The sequence below is a fragment of the Oryctolagus cuniculus genome, chromosome 3, assembly GCF_051225735.1.
Source record: "Oryctolagus cuniculus isolate XC-2025 breed Fujian yellow rabbit chromosome 3, ASM5122573v1, whole genome shotgun sequence".
In the NCBI taxonomy this organism is placed as follows: Eukaryota; Metazoa; Chordata; class Mammalia; order Lagomorpha; family Leporidae; genus Oryctolagus; species Oryctolagus cuniculus.
In genome coordinates, this window is record NC_142869.1 from 26,825,021 (window position 1) to 26,845,682 (window position 20,662).

A 20,662-nucleotide genomic window follows, 5' to 3' on the forward strand; every position below is an offset into this window, starting at 1 on the left:
TGTTAAACAGAAGCTGCAGTCTAAGTAACCATGCCAGAAGTAAGTGAAGCGGGTAAGAAATGAAGGGTCCACATGCCTCAACTTCTGTCTTCTGCGCAGACCATATACAGTTAACCCTTGTTGACCAAACCTAACCAGGAGCCAGAGAAGAACATAGTAGGTGATGCATTCTGCCAAGGTCAGCCTCCCAGAGCAAAGAGCAGGGACAGAGATGGACAGAGACTGAATCCAGTAGAAAACAGAAAGAACTAGCACAATGGTGTGTTTTTTGTTTTTAAATAGTTTTTTTTTTTTTTTAAAAAAAAAAAAATAATTTCCTAAATGTGAAGACAAAGGTTTTGTCTAAAATTGGACAACATGCACTGTCATCTTTATTATGATTTGTATATGGCCAGTTAAAACGCAATTAACCTTTTCTTTAGTAGACCAGAATTCCCTGGTTATAAAACAGTGTCTTCGCATATTGTGTTAAGAAAAATGTAGGGGCATCCCATATGAACACTGGTTTGTGTCCCAGAACCTCCACTTCTAATACAGCTTCCTGATAATGGCCTGGGAAAGCAGCGGAGCATGGCCCAAGTGCTTGGGCCCCTGCACCCAGGTGAGAGAACTACAAGAAGCTCCTGGCTCCTGGCTTCAGATCAGCCCATTTCTGGCTGTTGTGGTTATTTGGGGAGTGAACTAGCAGGTGGAAGATCTCACTCGTTCTCTCTTTCTCTGTCTCTCTGTGTAACTCTGCCCTTCTGATAAATAAGTAAATAAGTAAATAAACAAATAAATAAATCTTTTTTTTAAAAAAAGTGACTGTTCACAAGAAGAAAAATTGAGATCACCTCCCCCCCAGGACAAAACATTTGACTTCAGTAGTAATCAGATAAGTTGCATACTGTCCTTAATGTGCTGTACATTGTGAAGTAATGCTATAACTAGTACTCAAAGAGTCGTTTACACTTTGTGTTTCAGTGTGGGTGCAAACTGTTGAAATCTTTACTTAATATATACTGAATTGATCTTCTGTATATAAAGAGAATTGAAAATGAATCTTGACGCAAATGGAATGGGAGAGGGAGTGGGAGATGGGAGGGTTGCAGGTGGGAGGGAAGTTATGGGGGAGGGGAGCCATTGTAATCTGTAAACTGTACTTTGGAAATTTATTTTTATTAAATAAAAATTTAAAAAAAAGAAAATGAATGTGATTTTATGTTTTTCTAATCAAACTGGACTGACAAAAAGGTAGATTCTCAGTTAATCTAACAGCAGATTCTTTCTTACATTGATGGTGGTAGTGTAAAATTGATACAATCTTTCTGAAAATCAATTTTGTTATTTATAACAAGCCGCTTAACTGGATTTATTTCCTTTGTACTAACAAATTCTGGTTAATAGAATTTATTCCAGGGAAACAGGCTTCCAACTGTGTATGTATTCTTACTGTTATTTAAAATAGCAAATATTAGAAGCAAATCATTACTAATTTGGGAATGGTTTAAAATGACTTACATTTTCACAAAATACTGTAAGTGGATGAGACTGCATGGGAGGAAGTTTGCCAAGACAAGTATTAATTGTATAAGTGAAAAAGTACAGAATAAGATGTATTATTTAGCCAGGAAAAATGGGAAAAGATAAAAGATTGTAATGATGAACATGAGAATGTTCTACAGGTCATCTCTGAGCGGTGTGTTACTGATAACGTTTTACTGTTCTGCGTTTTGTGACAGCAGTATATGTGTGAGCTCATAGTCTTTGGGGCATGTCATTATTGCGAGTCTGGGAAGATTTTGTTTTATTCATTCTCTTTGTTATAGATCCTCACTGTCATCTCTTCTCTTCCCATAGTCAGTGGTTAAAGACATGTTTATGCTCTTTTCTGTAATTGTGCTAACTGTGAACTGTGTTTTGTGCATTCATTTTTAATTTAGGTAAATAAAATTGTGCTGCACATTTCATCTTTTGCTTACTGTTCAAAAACTTTAGCACTGTCTTTAAGATGCATTCACATTGTTGTGTTTATATCTAGTCTTCCATTTCTTACTTCAACATGGTGTTGCATTTAGAAAGAATATGAATAATTTAAAAAAAAGAAAAAAGAAATAATATGAATAATTTTATAGTCAAAAATAGAATATAATACCTTTCTAAAATTCTGGATTGGCATTATATAATCTTGCATTTAATTCTGAAGTTGAAGGAAAGCTTTGGATATGAGAATTTTCCAAGACCCATTTGAAGAAGTATAATTATTAGTTACTAGAAATTTAGACTTGTTTTTCTGTGATAAATCAGAAGGGAGAATCCCTAGTTCTAGCTCTTGAGTACTTGATGTACGGACTGTGTAAGCAAAGTCAGAAAAGTTACACACGATCTGAAGTTTACCATTTTGGTTTCAGGAACATTTTCTGCTCAGGAACATTTTTCGTTATGCAAAAATTAGAGAGGACCCTCAAATCAATTGCCTATTTTATATTATATCAGCTGATATTGGTTATATTAGAATAAAATGTACTTTGTAAAATAGGGAAATATATTCATTAACTGTCAGTGAATGTGATAGTGCCTCTAGAACTTTCCACAGTCAACTTGTGACAGAGTGAGAATAAAACAGTGTTATAATATTACTATGAATAGTTTTCATCTCACAGACCCCCCTGTAAAGTTCTTGCAACTCTAAGGGTTCTTGGAGCATACTCTGAAAACTACAGAACTACAGCTTTTTGTTTCTCCTGTGTTCATGCAACTTTCAAAAGCTCCCAGTTCAGATGACTAAAATGGCATTTGCAGTTGCCCACTCCACTTTGCAGATTGAGTCTCAGAATTATGGGTTGTCCCCACCTTAATTGTGTAATATGAACAGTTACATTTATTCTACCATTGCACATACATTTTTTTTAAATGTGGTTAAAAAGAACTTGACATAAAAGTGATAAATGTTTCTTCTTATTCTTAGGAAGCTGGGACAGGCATTTGATGCAGTGAGTAGACTATTGCTTGGGATGGCTGCATGCCTAATCTTATGTCAAACAGCCTGGTTCAAATTCTGGTTAATCCACTTCCCACCCAGCTTCCTGCTAATGCCCATCCTGTGAGGCGGCAGATGGTGCCTCAAGTCCTGACATCACTGCCACTTGCATCATTGCCACCCAGAGGGGAGACCAGATTGAGTTCCGGGTTCCTGGCTTTGGTTTGATCCAGTCCTGGTTGTTTGTGGACATTTGGAATATCTCTTTCTCTGTCTGTCTCTCCTCCTCTCTGCCTTTCAAGTAAAATGAGATTTAGTGTGACCCCTGTGAAGGAGTTAGTGTGAAGGGTTTGTGTTTTTTTAAAGAGCAAGTATAGAAGGTGATATTTTATGGTAAAGAGCAATTCTATAATTAAGTGGGGCTTTAGCTACTTTGTCCTCCTGAGTTAGGGCATAGACTTTTTTTTGACAGGGAAGAAAAGCAGTTTCCTCCAGTCGCTTCAAATCACACTGCCTCTTAGGGCCTCTGATTTGCCCTTGTTACCGTTACCAGGAAATATCATTTGTATTACTCTGAGACCCAGGTAAAGGAATTTCTAAATACACTTTGCAAAATATATTTACACCTGAAAATAAAGAAACCCCGCTGCACTGGGATTCAGACAGAGCCCAGAACAATAAAGTGAAAGTGATAAATGTAGTCTCAAAGAGGATACCAATTGTTGGAAATCATGTTTGTTTAGGATTGTCCTGATCCCATTGTGCTTTTGCATATAGTGTGCCTAACTTGTGTACCAGCAAGCACTGCCTTAGAAAGAGGTGGCTCTTTGATATGGGAATGCTTTATGGCAGCATAGAGAGGACTAAATAGTAAAACACATTTTGAGCTAGCACGAAAGAACAGCACACGGCATGTTTTCGCCACCTGGTGGACTTAACATGTATTCGCATGTCTTTTGGGAAGCTGAAACTTTTTTTTTTTTTTTTTTTTTTTTTTGCTTCCATTTTTAACTTCTGTTTTAAACAGGCTCATTTCCAGTTGGGAAACCACGGAGAGCAGGTCTCAGACAGGACAGGACACAGGCTAGCAGCCTTTCTCAGCGCTTCCAGGCTTCACTGTGTTGTCCTCTGAAACAGTATATGGCACAAACTACAGGGATGTTTGCATCTCAGGTGTGCTCATCTTTTGCTACAGACCCCAGACAAAACCATGCGAAGGTCTATGAATTTGCTACCTATTATCCTAAACCCTCAAAGATGAATGAGTTCCTTGAAAATTTTACGGAAAACGTTCATCTTTGGACAGCACACTCTGAATTGGTTGACTATTGCAGTGTAGAATTTGGTGCAGAATGAATGAAGTGTTTCATATTTGCAAGTAGGATAATCTTGCTTATCGATCTGAAGTTCATAAAGCTTTGGCCAAAGGAAAGAATGGCAAGAGCAGTCTTTCGTTCCAGATTTGCCTCTTGTGGATAAACAAGAGAGTGAAATTCCTTATCTGGTAATGGAAAAGCCTCCAAAAGAAGGCGTCTATGAACTGGCTACTTTTCAGATGAAACCAGGTGGCCCAGCCCTGTGGGGTGATGCATTTCAAAGAGCATTCAATGCCCATGTTGCTCAGGATACACAAAGCTAGATACACACGGACTGTGGAGCACTCAGCAGAGTTTATGTGCTTTGGTGGAATGGAACCATGGATGGGAGTGCTGCTGCCAGACAGCAGTCTCACAAGGAGCCCAGAGCTGAGGCGGCTGTTCAGCAGAACGTGCCTCTGATTCCTGCAGCATTTTCGCTATTGAAATACTTTTCTTGCAAAATATCCACTGTTTCCTTAACCGATGTAAGATGTGTCTGCTAATGCTGCTTACATTCTCCCAAGAGTTTCTCACTTTTATTTGAAGAAAGCGGTAAGTTAATTCACTATAGTTCTTGCATTTGTGAAACCCACTTCTGTCCTTTGTCACCACCACTTCAGGAAACAGTTTTGCTCATTTTCCCTATGGCATTTCTGTATCTGTTACACCCTAGAGATGGTTGTCACCTACTTTGTGATCTTGTGGCTTTTTATTCATTTCAGAATATCTTGGTGTAGTTTGAAAACTTTTTGCTTTATATTGTGTTCTTATAATATTTAAATAATGATTTTCTATTTTCCTACCTGACAATATTTTTAAACTAGTCATACATAATATCTACTTTTTCATATGTCTGTTTTTTCTAAGATTTAAAAAAATGTTTTTCCCAGTGAGGTTTATTTTTGCAGCAGATTCATAAAAATGTTAAATCAAGTATATGTCTTTACTTTGGAAAAGTACATTATTATCTATATTAAGTATGGTTTCCACATATAATCAGGAAAATAATGTAATTAGATCATGGCGTCAAAGATATAGAAAAGATTTGTTGGTTTACGTGCTGAAATGTGTTCATTTATAATTAGTTTTACCGATTTTGGCTCCATTTTGTATCACTGTTTAACAAAGTTCTTGGGACATTTATTTGTTTTAAAGAGATCTCTATGGTTTTGCAAATGCTTGCCCTAATAAAGCCTATATACCCAGACTGAAAAAAAGAAAACAGCAAAAACTTAAAATTGCAGTATAATTTTAAGCCATCTGTCCATTATTCTATTTTCTTAGTGATTATGTTAAGGTAATATTGCAGATTTATATTCTTTATCCTACTTTTATGACTTAAATACTATGTTATAAAATAGTAACACTAAATCTTCTTTCTCACCTTACTCCTAACTTATGCCTGTGAAGGAGATTAATTCAAGTTTAATTTAAGACAATGAAATGTAAATTATTTCACACACATATCGTTTATTTTCTATTCAGTGACAAATGCGTATTATGATCAATATCCAAGGCTTCAGATTTTGTGTTTTAATATGAACTTTAAAAATTAACAAATGATATGCTGGAGTGTTTTATGTGTAAACAGCTCATAATAGAGGCATGTAATAGAAGGCAAAGTGTTAACTGCTTGATGGAGATTTCAAATTTGAAGGAAGCCTAAGGCACAATTTTCTTTCCTTTTTAAAACTGCCATGTATTTCAGAGGCAGAGAGACAGACAACATTTCTATCCATTGGTTTACTCCCTAAATATCTTCAGTGGCTATGGCTGGTGCAGCACCAAATCTTGGAGCTGGGATCTCCATCCAGGTCTCCCATGTGGGTGGCAAGAACCCAATTCCGTTAAGTCACCTCTGCTGCCTGCCAAGATCTGCATTAGCAGAAAGTTGGAGTCAGAGCTGTTGTTGGGAATTGAATCAGGTATTTAGGAACAAGGGAGTCCTAACCTGCAACTTAAATTCAAGGCTAAACACCTACCCCCTTAAGACACAGTTTTAATTTTGCTTCATTTTGTCAAACTGAAAAGCTAGGGTTTAGGCAAAGAATTACATAGTAAGGAAATTTCATTGAACCACCTTTTCCTGAACTTAAAACATTTTAATTTGGATCTAGAAGGATAAAAATAGGTTGCACTATATCCCAAGTCAAATGAAGCAAAGAACTTTTTCTCCTTTCTTGGGTTTACATAACTGAGAACTTAAAATATCCTTATAAACAGTGAATGCTCCTGAGACTGAGAGCTATTATATTCCAATCCAATATCTTTTTATAGACATTTAGGCAATGAAGATAAAAACAAAGTAGTAAGTTACGGTTTATTCATAACTAAAGTGCCCCTATTGAATTTAAAATAGAGTTTCTCTTCTAAAATCAGTTCATGGGAGAAAATGTTTTAGTAAAATAGTACTCTTCTATGTGATTTGGTGAATAAATCAGCCATAATATGGTCTGTATTTTCAGAAGGCTTTACATGGTCTATCCTTAATCTCAGGCCATGTTAATCCTTGATTCTCCTCTGATTTTCCATTTGGTCTAGGCAGTCTTCCCTCAGGAAAACCAACACATTTAGTGTCTAAATGAAAAGCAAAAGTGCTGTGTAAGTAAAGAAATCACACATTTGAAGCCAAAAGTGACATCTATGTAGGGACTATTTGCTATTTTGAATTTGACTAACTCAAGCCATCAAAAGTAGAAAGGTACTGTTGGTGTGGCACACTGGGCTGAGATATCACCTGCAGTCTAACATGAGTCCCGTTAGAGTCCTGGCTGCTCCACTTCCAGTCCAGCTCCCTGCTAATGTGCTTGGGAAATCAGTAAAGGATGATCCATGATCCTGAAACCCATGTAGGAGACCCAGATGTAGTTTCTGGCTCTCCTGGCTTTAGCCTGACCCAGCCCAGGCTGGGTGAATTAGTGTGTGGAAGATAGTCTCTCTCTCTCTGCTCTAACTCTTCCTTTCAAATAAAATAATATATATATATATATATATATATATATATATATATTTTAAAAGTAGAAAGGTACTAAATAAAAGCAGTTTGGTAGCGATCAGACTTGGGTTGGAAACCTAGCTTCAACACTTTGTTAGGTCTTGGTTTTCCTACAAGTCGTTAACAATGCAGACACTAGGATTTCTGAGAAGGAAGAGTAAAAGAATATCAGTAAAGTAATGGTACATATAAAAAGGAGAGAAGAGGAAGCAAGGGCATATAGTGTGCATTTAATCTTTCTCTTCAATAGAATAAGAGACATCAACAGACTGGAATGTATGGGCTACAAGTTTAAACTCAATGACATCTTTGGGTAAAAATAGAAATGCAAGTTAACTTGTATTCTGTCTTAATGGAGTTAGACAGCAGACTTTGAAGACATTCAATAAATTTAACAAATGGCTTATCTCATTTATGTCCCTTTCATTTTACATCACAGTCATAGATTTTTTTCTCGTTGAAAATCCTAGATGTTTTTGCTGAACTCTGATGCTTGATCTAGAAACCTACAAGTTTATCACTGTTCAACATATTCTTCATACCCCAGAGATCCATCAGCAATGTCATCAACTCTATCCCCAGAACATTTCATAAATACTTCTAGTTTTCTCACCTCCATTGGTGTGCCCTTATTCACGTTACCTTCATAATTAGCTTGGAATATTTAAACTGTCTCCTAACTGGTCCTCCATCCTTTCCATCTTGCCAATTCCTATCTGTGTTTTCATAGAACAGCCAGAATTTATATTAACTGCTCTACTTCTTCCAAGTTACAGTTCTCCTCCAGTTTCCCTTTGCATGCACAAAATAACCCATTTTCCCATTCTGACCTGCAGGATACTGCATAATTCGTCCTTGCTTGTTTCTAGTATTTTTCCAGGTTTCCAGCCATTCTTCTTCTCTGCCACAGGACGTTTGGCTTGACACTTCTTCTTTTTCCATAGCTATTTCTTTTTCATTTTGTATTGTTCTTTAGTAAGGCCTTTTGATCTTTCCCACCAATCTAACCTAGTCTTTGCTTCCTAACTATCAGTTCATCTTAGAAAGATCTTATTATTTGTGTATCAGGAACTATTCCAAATCTAGGACAAATCAATTAATATAAACATTTCTGATTTTAAGTAGCTTATATCTTAATACTGAATATGACTGGTTTAGATCTGTAATTGATGCACAGTTATTCTTAAGTGTTGAAAATTAACTGAAATGTGATCCCTGTTGAACATGGTGGTGGGAATGGGAGAGGGAAGAGATGTTTAATTTGGGACATGCTCAGGCTGACTTGCCCCAAGTGGTGGAGTTGGAAGCATACCAGGGGATTCCAATTCAATCCCATCAAAGTGGCATGTACCAATGCCATCTCACTGTTCCAGGTGATCAGTTTCAGTTCACAGTTGGTCATGGTGGAGGGACTGGGAGTCAAAGGGAGCACATAGACAAGTCTAGTACCTGCTAACGCTAACCGATGGAGTAAATAAAGGGGAGAGTGATCCAACATGGGAAGTGAGTTACTCAGCAGACTCATAGAATGGCAGATGTCCTAAATAGCACTCTGGCCTCAGAATCAGCCCTAAAGGCATTCGGAGCTGGCTGAAAAGCTCATGAGAGTATTTCAGGCATGGAAAGCCAAGACACTCTGGCAAAAGATCTCTGCGAGTGAGATCCCGGTGGAAAGAACAGGTCATCAAAGAAGGAGGTACCTTTCTCTGAAGGGAGGAGAGAACCTCCACTTTGACTATGACCTTGTCTAAACAAGATAAGAGTCGGAGAACTCAGAGGGCTTCCATAGCCTTGGAAACTCATGACTGGAGCATAGGGAGATTACTGATGCCATAGACAGGAGTGTCAATTGGTAAAGTCAACAACAGGAGTCACTGTGCACTTACTCCTCATGTAGGATCTCTATCCTTAATGTGCTGTACATTGAGATTTAATGCTATAACGAGTACTCAAACAATATATTTCACTTTGTGTTTCTATGGGGGTGCAAACTGTTGAAATCTTTACTTAATGCATACTAAACTGATCCTCTGTAAAAAAAAAAAAAAAAAAAAAAAGAAAGAAATTATCAACTCCCAACTTGACTCTCACTGGGATTAAACATGACAATAGGTCTGCTCTGATTTCATCATCATTTAAAAAAATATCATCTATTATTTTTCACTTTATGTTTCTGTGTGGGAGCAAACTGTTGAAATCCATACTTGATGTATACTAAGCTGATCTTCTGTATATTAAGATAATCAAAAATGAATCTTGATGTGAATGGAAGGGGAGAGGGAGTGGGAAAGGGGAGGGTTGTGGGTGGGAGGGACGGTATGGGGGGGAAGCCATTGTAATCCATAAGTCGTACTTTGGAAATTTATATGCATTAAATAAAAGTTTAAAAAAAAAAGAAAAGTAAATAATTAGTAGGTAGAATGTCTTTAGAAAAAAATGAAACAAGAACTGGGGATACAAATTTGTGGGGGTGAAAATTACCATAATAATAAGTGTAAGCTAAGTCCCTCTTGAGATGTTGACATTTTCATAAAGGGAAGCAAGGAATGAGTCATGCAGACATTAGGCAAGAGATCATTTCAGATAGAGGGTAACAGCAAATGCAAAGGCCCTGAGGTAGGAGTATGCTTGGCACTTTTGAGGAACAACACAGGCCACAGGTTTAGAGTGGATTTAGCTTTTGTTGGAACACATCAGAATATGAAAGTTAATTAAGGCTTTTCTCCTCAACTTGCTTTCTTACTGATCTCTATGAGAGAGTGTTAATATTTCCATTTTATTCTTTGATATATCCAGTGTACAAAGCGCTCAATGTAAAGTGTAGGTAGACAATAAAATTCATGAAAAATGTACTTTTAGCCTAGTAATATTGAGATCAAATGACTGAAGTAGGGCATGGTTTGCAGAGTGTAGCTGCCCTTGGATTTGCGTATCTCTGTGGAAAGATGTTGATGTTACAGTTGATGTTGGCTGAGAGTGCTGTAGCTCACCACGCATAATAGGTCCTTCCAGAGCAATTATGGGTAAAGAACTTGACTGGAGGTCATCAAATAATATTATAGGAAATTAGCTGATCTCAAGAGATATTCATTTGAGTAACTGTGTCTGGAACTCCTTGTGCTTGGGTCCTCCCTTTTCTAGAAGAGAGAGATAGAGATAGAAAGAGAGAGAGAAAGGGACCTCCCATCAGCTGGCTCACTCCCCAAAAGCCCACAACAGTCTGGGTTGAGCCATGAAAAAACTAGGAGTCCAGAAATCAATCCAGGTCTCTCATGTGGGTGGCAAAAATCCAGCTACTTGAACCATCATCTGCTGACTCAAGTTGTGCACATTAGCAGGAAGCTGAAATCAAGAGCGGAGCTTAGCAGTTCAATAGCTGCATTAAACACTTGTATTTGTTCAACAAATTTTGAACCCTAAGCATGTGTTAATAACTCAGGCATGCTCTGATATATAATTGTGTACAAAACCACAGCCTCTTGTCCTTGTAGAGTTTACCCTGTTTATTCTTTTCATGAAGTTTTTTTTAATCCTACATAAAAATATTCATCTTCATATAAAATGTCCATCTTCATAGTCCTTACTGTGGTTTAGACCTCAGCATTCCCTGCCTTGGTAGTGAATAACCACAAATTGGTTCCGTGCCTCCATTTTTTTCCACTTCCACCAATCTGTATCGCCAATGTTGTCCTCTCTGCAAAATTCAGGTGAATTGGCAACACTTCTTGCTCACCACTTCAGCATCTCTGTTGAATCTCTTGGGTTAGAGTGTGCTCTAACTTAAGATGTTTTTGTCCTGACTTGCCTTTCAGTTTGCATCTCCTTTGTCTTTGCTTTATCTACTTCATGTTCCAAGCACATAGATCTTTAAATCCTATTCTGATTATGCTGTGTCCATGTTCTGCTTGGAAACCCATCTGTTCTTTTCAGGTTTGGGAATTCCCTCGAAACATCCAGTAATCAACTTAAGTATCTCTCTTTCTGATTATTGTTTACAGCCCTTGTCAATACTTGTGAGGAGCGGTGGTTTTTCTACTTCCTACTTGCTGAATTCTTTATTTGGTGGAGGGGTAATCTTGTGACTATAAAGTAAAATGAAGGTATGCCGGTGTAAAAATTAAACGAAAAAATAAGGAAGGAGGAGGGAGGATAGGTATAAATTAGACAAGAGAAACATTCTCTCCTATGCTTCCCTGATGCAGCATATGTTGGCTTATTGGACTTATGACTCTCCTTTAATTACTTGTTAATGATTTTCAGTTGTACTTTCATTCAATTCAGCAACAGAATTTTTCAATGTTTCTATTGAAAAATGCTTGTATATATATATATAATTTTCATTTTTTCTATCTTCTAGTACACCATCTTCATTGATTATTTCCAAAGCAATTTATGTATTTTTTCTCCTAATTGCACTGCTTTATAGTATATTCACAAAGTTGTACAACCATTGCCAAACAAACTTTAGAAGATATTGTTGGCCTCCAAAGAATCTTCATACCCATTAGCAGTCACTCCCCACTTGTCCCCAGACCTCCAACCCTAAGCAACTGCCCATCTACCTTTTCCCTGCAAGGATTTGTCTAATCTTAAAATTTCATTTCAGGGCATTCATAAACTCTGTGGCCTTTCATTCCTGGATATTTCACTTTGCATTACCAAGGGCAATCCATACTGTAACATGTATACGTACTATATTTATTTTTGTGGTTGAATAACATTCTGTTATATAGATAGACCTTATCTTGTTTGTGTGTTTATTAGATGATGCACATATTTCTACCTTTGACTGTTATAATAACACTTATGTATAAATCTTTGTAAGTAATTTAGTTTTAATAGAGATAATTTTCTTTTTGCACTCTGTGTAGCCATTAAGAACATGGACTCTGAAGTTAGATCATTTGTATTCAAATCCTAAAATTACTTTACTTTACTTTGGACAAATTTCCTAGTTTCTTTTGACCTCAGTTTTTTACTTTTAAAAGGAGGGTAATAGTAGTATATTCCTCATAGGATTGTTATTAAATTGATGAATTAAATGCCTATAGAGCAGTGTCAGGCACATAGTAACTGCTGTGTAAGTATATTCTATAGTTATTTACGTAAATTTTTTAAAAATATGTAATTGAAGTTATAGGTATAGCTGTCACAATACGATTAATAACAAATATAACTGATTCCTGGCCGGCACCGTGGCTCACTAGGTTAATCCTCCACCTGCGGCGCCTGCACCCCGGGGTTCTAGTCCCAGTTGGGGCGCCAGATTCTGTCCCGGTTGCTCCTCTTCCAGTCCAGCTCTCTGATGTGGCCTGGGAAGGCAGTAGAGGATGGCCCAAGTGCTTGGGTCCTGCACCTGTATGGGAGACCAGGAGGAAGTGCCTGGCTCCTGGGTTGGGATCGGCACAGCGCGCCAGCCGTAGCGACCATTTTGCGGGGGTGAACCAATGGAAGGAAGACCTTTTTCTCTGCCTCTCTCTCTCACACTTTGTAACTCTGCCTGTCCAAAAAAAAAAAAAAAAAGTAACTGATTCCTAATAAATTTGTGGCATCACTGCCAGATAGGATTTTATCTATGTGCAATTCATATTAATTACTACTTTACAGAGGAAACAAAAATTATTAATTAAAATTAACTCATTTGGCCACTTAAAGATCAGTTAGGGAGCAGGTGTTGTAGCACAGCATATTAAGACACTGCCTGAGACAGTGGCATTCCATATCTGTGCCACTTTGATTCCCAGCTGCTCTCTTTCTGATCCAGCTCCCTACTAAAGCACTTGGGAAAACAGCATAAGATGGCCCCCTGCCCCTCATGTGGGAGACCCACATGGAGTCCCAGGCTCCTGGCTTTGGCCTGGTGCTGCTCTGACAGTTACAGAGTAAGCCAATGGATGGGAGATCTCTCTCTCTCTCTCTCTCTTTCTGCATTTCAAATAAACAAATAAATCTTTACAGAAAAAGATCAGTAAAGAGGGCTATTCCAATTGGAATTGCCCACAACAGAAGGTTAAAAATGAGACTTGATCAGCCCTCACCCTGACTGTTGATGAGCAACTTAATATGTTATCCCTCTTAGTATGTTTTTTTGGTTGTTCTACTTAATACTTTTGGTTGAATACTGTAATCAATACACAATTATTCTTAAGTGCTGAAACTTAACTGAAAAGTGATCGCTGTTAAATATAAGAGTGGGAATAAGAGAGGGAAGAGATGTGCAATTCGGGACATGCTCAAGCTGACTTACCTCAAATGGTAGAGTTAGAAACATACCAGGGGATTCGAATTCAATCCCATCGAGGTGGCATGTACCAATGCCATCTCACTAGTCCCAGTGATCAATTTCTGTTCACAATTGATCATAATGATAGGACTAAGAACCAAAGGGATCATATAAACAAGAATAGTGTCTGCAAATACTAGCTGATAGAATAAAAAGGGGAGAGAACAATTCAACATGGGAAGTGAGATACACAGCAGACTCGTAGAATGGCAGATGTCCTAAACAGCACTCTGGCCTCAGAATCAGCCCTTAAGGCATGCAGATCTGGCTGAAAAGCCCATGAGAGTATTTCAGGCATGGAAAGCCAAGACACTCTGGGGAAAAAAAAAAAAACTAAATGAAAGATCTCTACGAGTGAGATCCCAGTGGAAAGAATGGGTCATCAGAGAAGGAGGTACCTTTCTCTGAAGGGAGGAGAGAACTTCCACTTTGACCATGGCCTTGTCTAAATATGATCAGAGTCAGTGAACTCAGGGGGCTTCCATAGCCTTGGCAGCTCATGACAAGAGCCTAGGGTGATTACTGATGCCATAAACAAGAGTGTCAATTTGTTAAGTCAACAACAGGAGTCACTGTGCGCTTACTCCTCATGTAGGATCTTTGTCCTTAGTGTGTGGTACATTGAGATTTAATGCTATAACTAGTACTCAAACAGTATTTTTCACTTTATGTTTCTATGTGGGAGCAAACTGTTGAAATCTTTACTTAATGTATGCTAAACTGATCTTCTGTATATAAAGAGAATCGAAAATAAATCTTGATGTGAATGGAAGGGGAGAGGGAGTGGGAAATGGGAGGGTTGCGGGTGGGAGGGACGTTATGGGGGGGGAAGCCATTGTAATCCATAAGCTGTACTTTGGAAATTTATATTCATTAAATAAAAGTTTAAATAAAAGAAAAAAAAATGAGAGCTGATATAAAATTACAAATGGTTTCCAGCACTGCAGCTTTATATACTACATTCTATTATTTGTTTTGGGGCTTGTAATAACAAAGAAAAAGAAATGCATATTCACGAGGGAATGATGTCTATTACTGTTTGATGTTTCTAATTAAATGTGACCTCTAAAACAAAGTATATCTGCTTTATAAAATTGTAGTGGAATTCAAAGAAGACATGTTGTAAAAGCTGTGAACTGAAAATTACTGTTTGAATTGTTATTTGAATGCTGGAGCATTTGTTTTGATGTATAAATTAGATTGGAGTCAGGAAAGGGAAGGCTACCCTAGATATTTATGCTAGAAAGGTAGTTTACTCTAGGGAATCTGGAAGGTTAGAACTTCAGAAAGGTTGAACCAATCAGCTCAGCTGCCTGCAGCAAGCAAAAATGGGTGTTTTTTAGGAAAGTACCCAGTAGCTTCAAGCAAAAGCTCATTCATGCACTCTACCTAGACCACAGGCCTGCCGCAACTGCCACCTTAGAGTAACAGCTTCCCTTCTGCTTTCTGACTCTCACACAAGCTCTGCTCACGGAAGGGTTACAGGTAGATCCTTACTGGCCGAAGAATAAGAGATGCAGTTTTCAGGCTTTGCACCCCTGCATGCTCAGTAGCTGAACTGGGAGTGAGGGGAGGCGGCACTAGTGTCTAACTTAGCAGTTGCGAAAGTCTGCATATCCTAGTAAGTGCATGGGACTGAGTCCCTATGGTGCTTCCCATCCCGCTTCCTTCTAATGTGCAGCAAGAATGGCACAATTACTTGGATCTCTGCCACTGACTTGGGAGACCTAGATTCAGTCCCAGGTTCTTGGTTTTGGTCTGGCTCAGCCTGTGCTGGTGCAGGCATTTAGGGTGTGAGCCAGTGGAGAGAAAATCAATTGATCAATCAATCAATCTCTTCACCCATTTCAAATAAATAAATAAATCATTCTTAACAAATAAAACGTCGAGCAGTTGTCACAGTTAGTGAAGACAGCAGGTGAGCTCAGAAAGCAGTGATGCCTCTGAGGGTCCGGTGGTTTCCCGCTGAGACTGATAGTTTGAATTTGAAACTATTTCCATGCACACCATATTTGGTTGAATATTCTACAAAATTTCCTGGTTTATTTGTAATACATGGATTGTTCAGGATGCTAAATTGTTGAGGAAGGACTTCATGTGTGTTTGAAAATTCCGTTTGAATGGCATCCTTCCAAAATAATGGCTGAAAGATCAGTATTTTGGACTTAAGAAAGGTGGAACCTTGCCCAATTTAATTTGCAACACAAAGTTTAAAGAGATGTCAAGTACTTTTGAAGCATCTTGACAGGCAGCATTTCAGGTTAAGGAAAGAGAAAGAAAGTAGAAATCTCATTTATCAAAGCCAAAGGTGATCAGTTTATAGATAACTATTTTTTGTTTTGGAAGTTTTTTAAAAAACTGATAAATAAAATTCTGCATCTTTATGGGGTACCATACAGTTTTCCTATATATGTATACATTGTATGATGTTCAAATCAGGGTAAACATATCTATTTCCTCAAAGATATACAATTTATTTATGGTGAATACATTCAAAGTTCTTTTTTATAGCTTTTTAAAATAAAAAATGCACAGTACATTGTTTCAGTTTACGTAGATTTTAAAGTTTATTTAAATAGTATTTACAAGAATATTTGAAGTAAAGTGATGGCTAATACATGAAGTATGATGTACAAAAAGCTGTATCTCCTCATTTGTCTATATATGTTGAATGGACATATTTTTCTCCTCCTTCTGTCTACCATCATAGGACCAGGAGAAAACCCAAAGGGCCATATGTTCCTGCTCATCAAGGCTGAGGAAGAGGTGCCAACATTTTTTTAATATAAATCCATCTCAGGACTAATATTTATCTCGACAATGTCAAGAGTATGAATGCCCTGTGGGTCTTTTGACCCAAGAAAACTCAAATTCATTTCAGGTGGAACTAGGAGGAGCTGAATAACCTACCCAAGGTAAGGATGAGTAGAAGATCAGCTAATCTGGGACAGGAACAGAACAGAACATCACAGCATTGCAGAGTGGAAATCATTTAATACACTGGCAAATAAGACTATAATTTTCAGTGGGAAAGAAGGTGCTAAATATTTAAGAAACATAATTTCTTGAAATATTTACATGTTTTCTGAAAAATCTTTAAAATGTGATATCCAATATGATTATGTTAAAAACTTTTATTAGCCTTTCTATATACTATTAATGAACTACTCAAAAAGGAAATTAAGAAAACAATCTCATTTATAATAGTAACAAAAAATAAACTAGGTGTAAATTACACTTATTTATAAATTTGACTACAGAGATGAAAAACTATACTGAAAAGTATAAATTGATGATGGAAGAAATTGAATAAGCAGAAGTAAATGGAAAGATATTCCATATTTATAGATTTAGAAGAATTAGTATTGTTAAAATAGTCATATTATACAAAATGATCTGTAGATTCATTGAAATTGCTATCAAAATTCCAATGGCACTTTTCACAGAAATAGGAGAACAATTCTTAAATTTGTATAGAACCACAAAAGAGTCCCCCCAAAAAACAAAACAAGCATGAACAAAATGAACTAAGATGGGGGCATCACACTGCCTGATTTCAAAATTTGAAGAAGACCGTTGTAATCAAAACATCATGGTAACAGCGTACAAGCAGATTAATTAACCAATGCAACAGAAGAGAGCCCAGAAGTAAGCCCATATATTTACAGTTAGTTGATTTTTGACAAGGGTGTCAAGAACATACATGGGCCGGTGCCGCGGCTCAATAGGCTAATCCTCCACCTACGGTGCCGGCACACCGGGTTCTGGTCTCAGTCGCCGTGCCAGATTCTGTCCCAGTTGCCCCTCTTCCAGTCCAGCTCTCTGCTATGGCCCAGGAGTGTAGTGGAGGCTCCTGGCTCCTGGCTCCTGGCTCCTGGCTTCAGATCAGCACAGTGTGCCGGCTGCAGTGCGCCAGCCGCAGCGGCCATTGGAGGGTGAACCAACGGAAAAGGAAGACCTTTCTCTCTGTCTCTCTCTCACTGTCCATTCTTCCCGTCAAAAAATAAAAATAAAAAAAAAAAAGAACATACAATGGGAAAAGTTCAATCTATTCAAAAACAGTGCTGGGAAAGGAATTAGATGGTTATCTTAACTCACGCACAAAAATCACATCACAATGATTAAAGACTTAAATATAAGACCAAAAAATTGTTAAACTACTGGAATAAAACAGGGACAGCTCCTTGGTCTTAGATATGAGCCTAACAACTAAGGCAACAAAAGCAAAAATATACAAATGGGGTTGCATCAAAATGAGACACTTCTGCAGGACAAAAGAAGCAAAGTGAAGATACAGCCTATACAGTAGGAAAAAGTATTTGCAAACTGTACATCTGTTAGGTGTTAATATTCAAAATAAATAATGAATTCAAACAACTCAGTAGCAAGCAAACAAGTAATCCTGTTTAAAAATGAGCAAAGAACCTGATCAGAGACTTCTCAAAAAATGAAAAAATAAAGGCATACAAATGGCCAACAGGTTTATGGAAAAATGTTCATCATTGCAATCATTAGGTAAATGCAATTAACACTTTAAACAATGAGTTATTGACTCATACCTGTAAAATGGCTGTTATTGAAAAGATGAAAATAAGTGTTGCCCAATATGTTCAGATTAGGGAACACTTGCACACTGTTGGTAGGAATGTAAATTAGTACAATTATTATGGAAAACAGTGTAGAGGTTTCTTATAAAATTAAAAATAGAACTACTATATGACTCCAGTTTGGGGAATATATCCAAAAGAGTTTAAATCAATATGCCAAAATGATACCTGCACTCCCATGTTCATTACAGCATTATTCATAATATCTAAGATATATTGACATAAATGTATATCAGTGGATAAATGGACAAATAAAACATAGTGTTATACATACAAGGGAATACTATTCAGTTTTTAAAATGAACAAAATTCTGTCATCTGGGACAACATGGATAAGTACAGGGAGCTTTTTTTTTTAATATTTGTTTATTTGAGCACAGTTACAAAGAGAGAGAAATTGTCCACCTGCTGGTTCACTTCCCAAATGGCTGCAGAGGCTGGGGCTGGACCACGCAGAAGCCAGGAGCCTGAAACTCCATCTGGGTTTCTCATGGGGCACAGGGGTCCATAAAGTTGGACCATCTTTGGCTGCTTTCCCAGGTTCATTTGCAGGGAGGTGGGCAGGAAGTGAAGCAGCAAAACTTCAATGGATGCCCATACGGGATGCCAGTGTAGCAGACAACAGTTTTATCTGCTGTGCCACAGTGCTGGCCCCTCAAGGGGACTGTAAGCTAAATGAAATAAGCCAGATTCAGAAAGACAATTACCGCATGATCTCAGTGGTGTATAGAATGTGGAAAAAGTTGAAATCAAAGAAGGGAGTAGAATGACCGTTAGCGGAGACTGGGGGAAGATGAAGAGGAGAGCAAAGGATTGAGTTACTGGTCAAAGGGCACAAAGGTCAGATGTTAAGAACAACATTTTTTTAAAAAAAGATTTATTTATTTACTCTTTTTTAAACTTTTATTTAATGAATATAAATTTCCAAAGTACGATTTATGGATTACAATGGCTTCCCCCCCATACCGTCCCTCCCACCCACAACCCTCCCCTTTCCCACTCCCTCTCCCCTTCCATTCACATCAAGATTCATTTTCGATTATCTTAATATACAGAAGATCAGCTTAGTATACATTAAGTAAGGATTTCAACAGTTTGCTCCCACACAGAAACATAAAGTGAAAAATAATAGATGATTTTTTTTAAATGATGATGAAATCAGATCAGACCTATTGTCATGTTTAATCCCAGTGAGAGTCAAGTTGGGAGTTGATAATTTCTTTTTTTTTTTTTTTTTTTTACAGAGGATCAGTTTAGTATGCATTAAGTAAAGATTTCAACAGTTTGCACCCCCATAGAAACACAAAGTGAAATATATTTTTTGAGTACTCGTTATAGCATTAAATCTCAATGCACAGCACATTAAGGACAGAGATCCTACATGAGGAGTAAGTGCACAGTGACTCCTGTTGTTGACTTTACCAATTGACACTCCTGTCTATGGCATCAGTAATCTCCCTATGCTCCAGTCATGAGTTTCCAAGGCTATGGAAGCCCTCTGAGTTCTCCTACTCTTATCTTGTTTAGACAAGGTCATAGTCAAAGTGGAGGTTCTCTCCTCCCTTCAGAGAAAGGTACCTCTTTCTTTGAAGACCTGTTCTTTCCACTGGGATCTCACTCACAGAGATCGTTTGCCAGAGTGTCTTGGCTTTCCATGCCTGAAATACTCTCATGGGCTTTTCAGCCAGATCCGAATGCCTTTAGGGCTGATTCTGAGGCCAGAGTGCTATTTAGGACATCTGCCATTCTATGAGTCTGCTGAGTATCTCACTTCCCATGTTGGATCACTCTCCACTTTATTTATTCTATCGGTTAGTGTTAGCAGGTACTAGACTTGTTTATGTGCTCCCTTTGACTCTTAGTCCTTTCATTATGATCAATTGTGAACTGAAATTGATTACTTGGAATAGTGGGATGGCATTGGTACATGCCACCTTGATGGGATTGAATTGGAACCCCCTGGTATGTTTCTAACTCTACCATTTGGGGCAAGTCAGCTTGAGCATGTCCCAAATTATACATCTCTTCCCTCTCTTATTCCCACTCTTATGTTTAACAGGGATCACATTTCAGTTAATTTTCAACACTTAAGAATAACTGTGTATTAATTACAGAATTAAATGAGTCATATTAAGTAGAACAGACAAAAAAGTACTAAGAGGGATAATGTATTAAGTTGTTCATTAACAGTCAGGGCTATGCTGATAAAATCACCGTTTCCCATAGTGTCCATTTCACTTCAACAGGTTTCCTTTTTGGTGTTCAGTCAGTTGTCACCGATCAGGGAGAACATATGGTATTTGTCCCTTTGGGACTGGCTTATTTATTTACTTGAAAGTTAGAGTTACACACAGAGAAAAGGAGAGGCAGAGCTAGAGAGAGAGAGAGAGAGAGAGAGAGATCTTTCATACGCCGGTTCACTCCCAAACTGGCTGCAACGGCCATAGCTTCATCCATCTG

At 37.7% G+C, this 20,662-nt stretch overlaps 1 pseudogene; it reads left to right on the forward strand.

Moving 5' to 3' along the window:
* The first annotated feature begins 4,117 nt into the window (after nucleotides 1-4,117).
* On the forward strand, nucleotides 4,118-4,863 carry LOC100339900 (protein NipSnap homolog 3A pseudogene; annotated as a pseudogene).
* The last annotated feature ends 15,799 nt before the right edge of the window (nucleotides 4,864-20,662 follow it).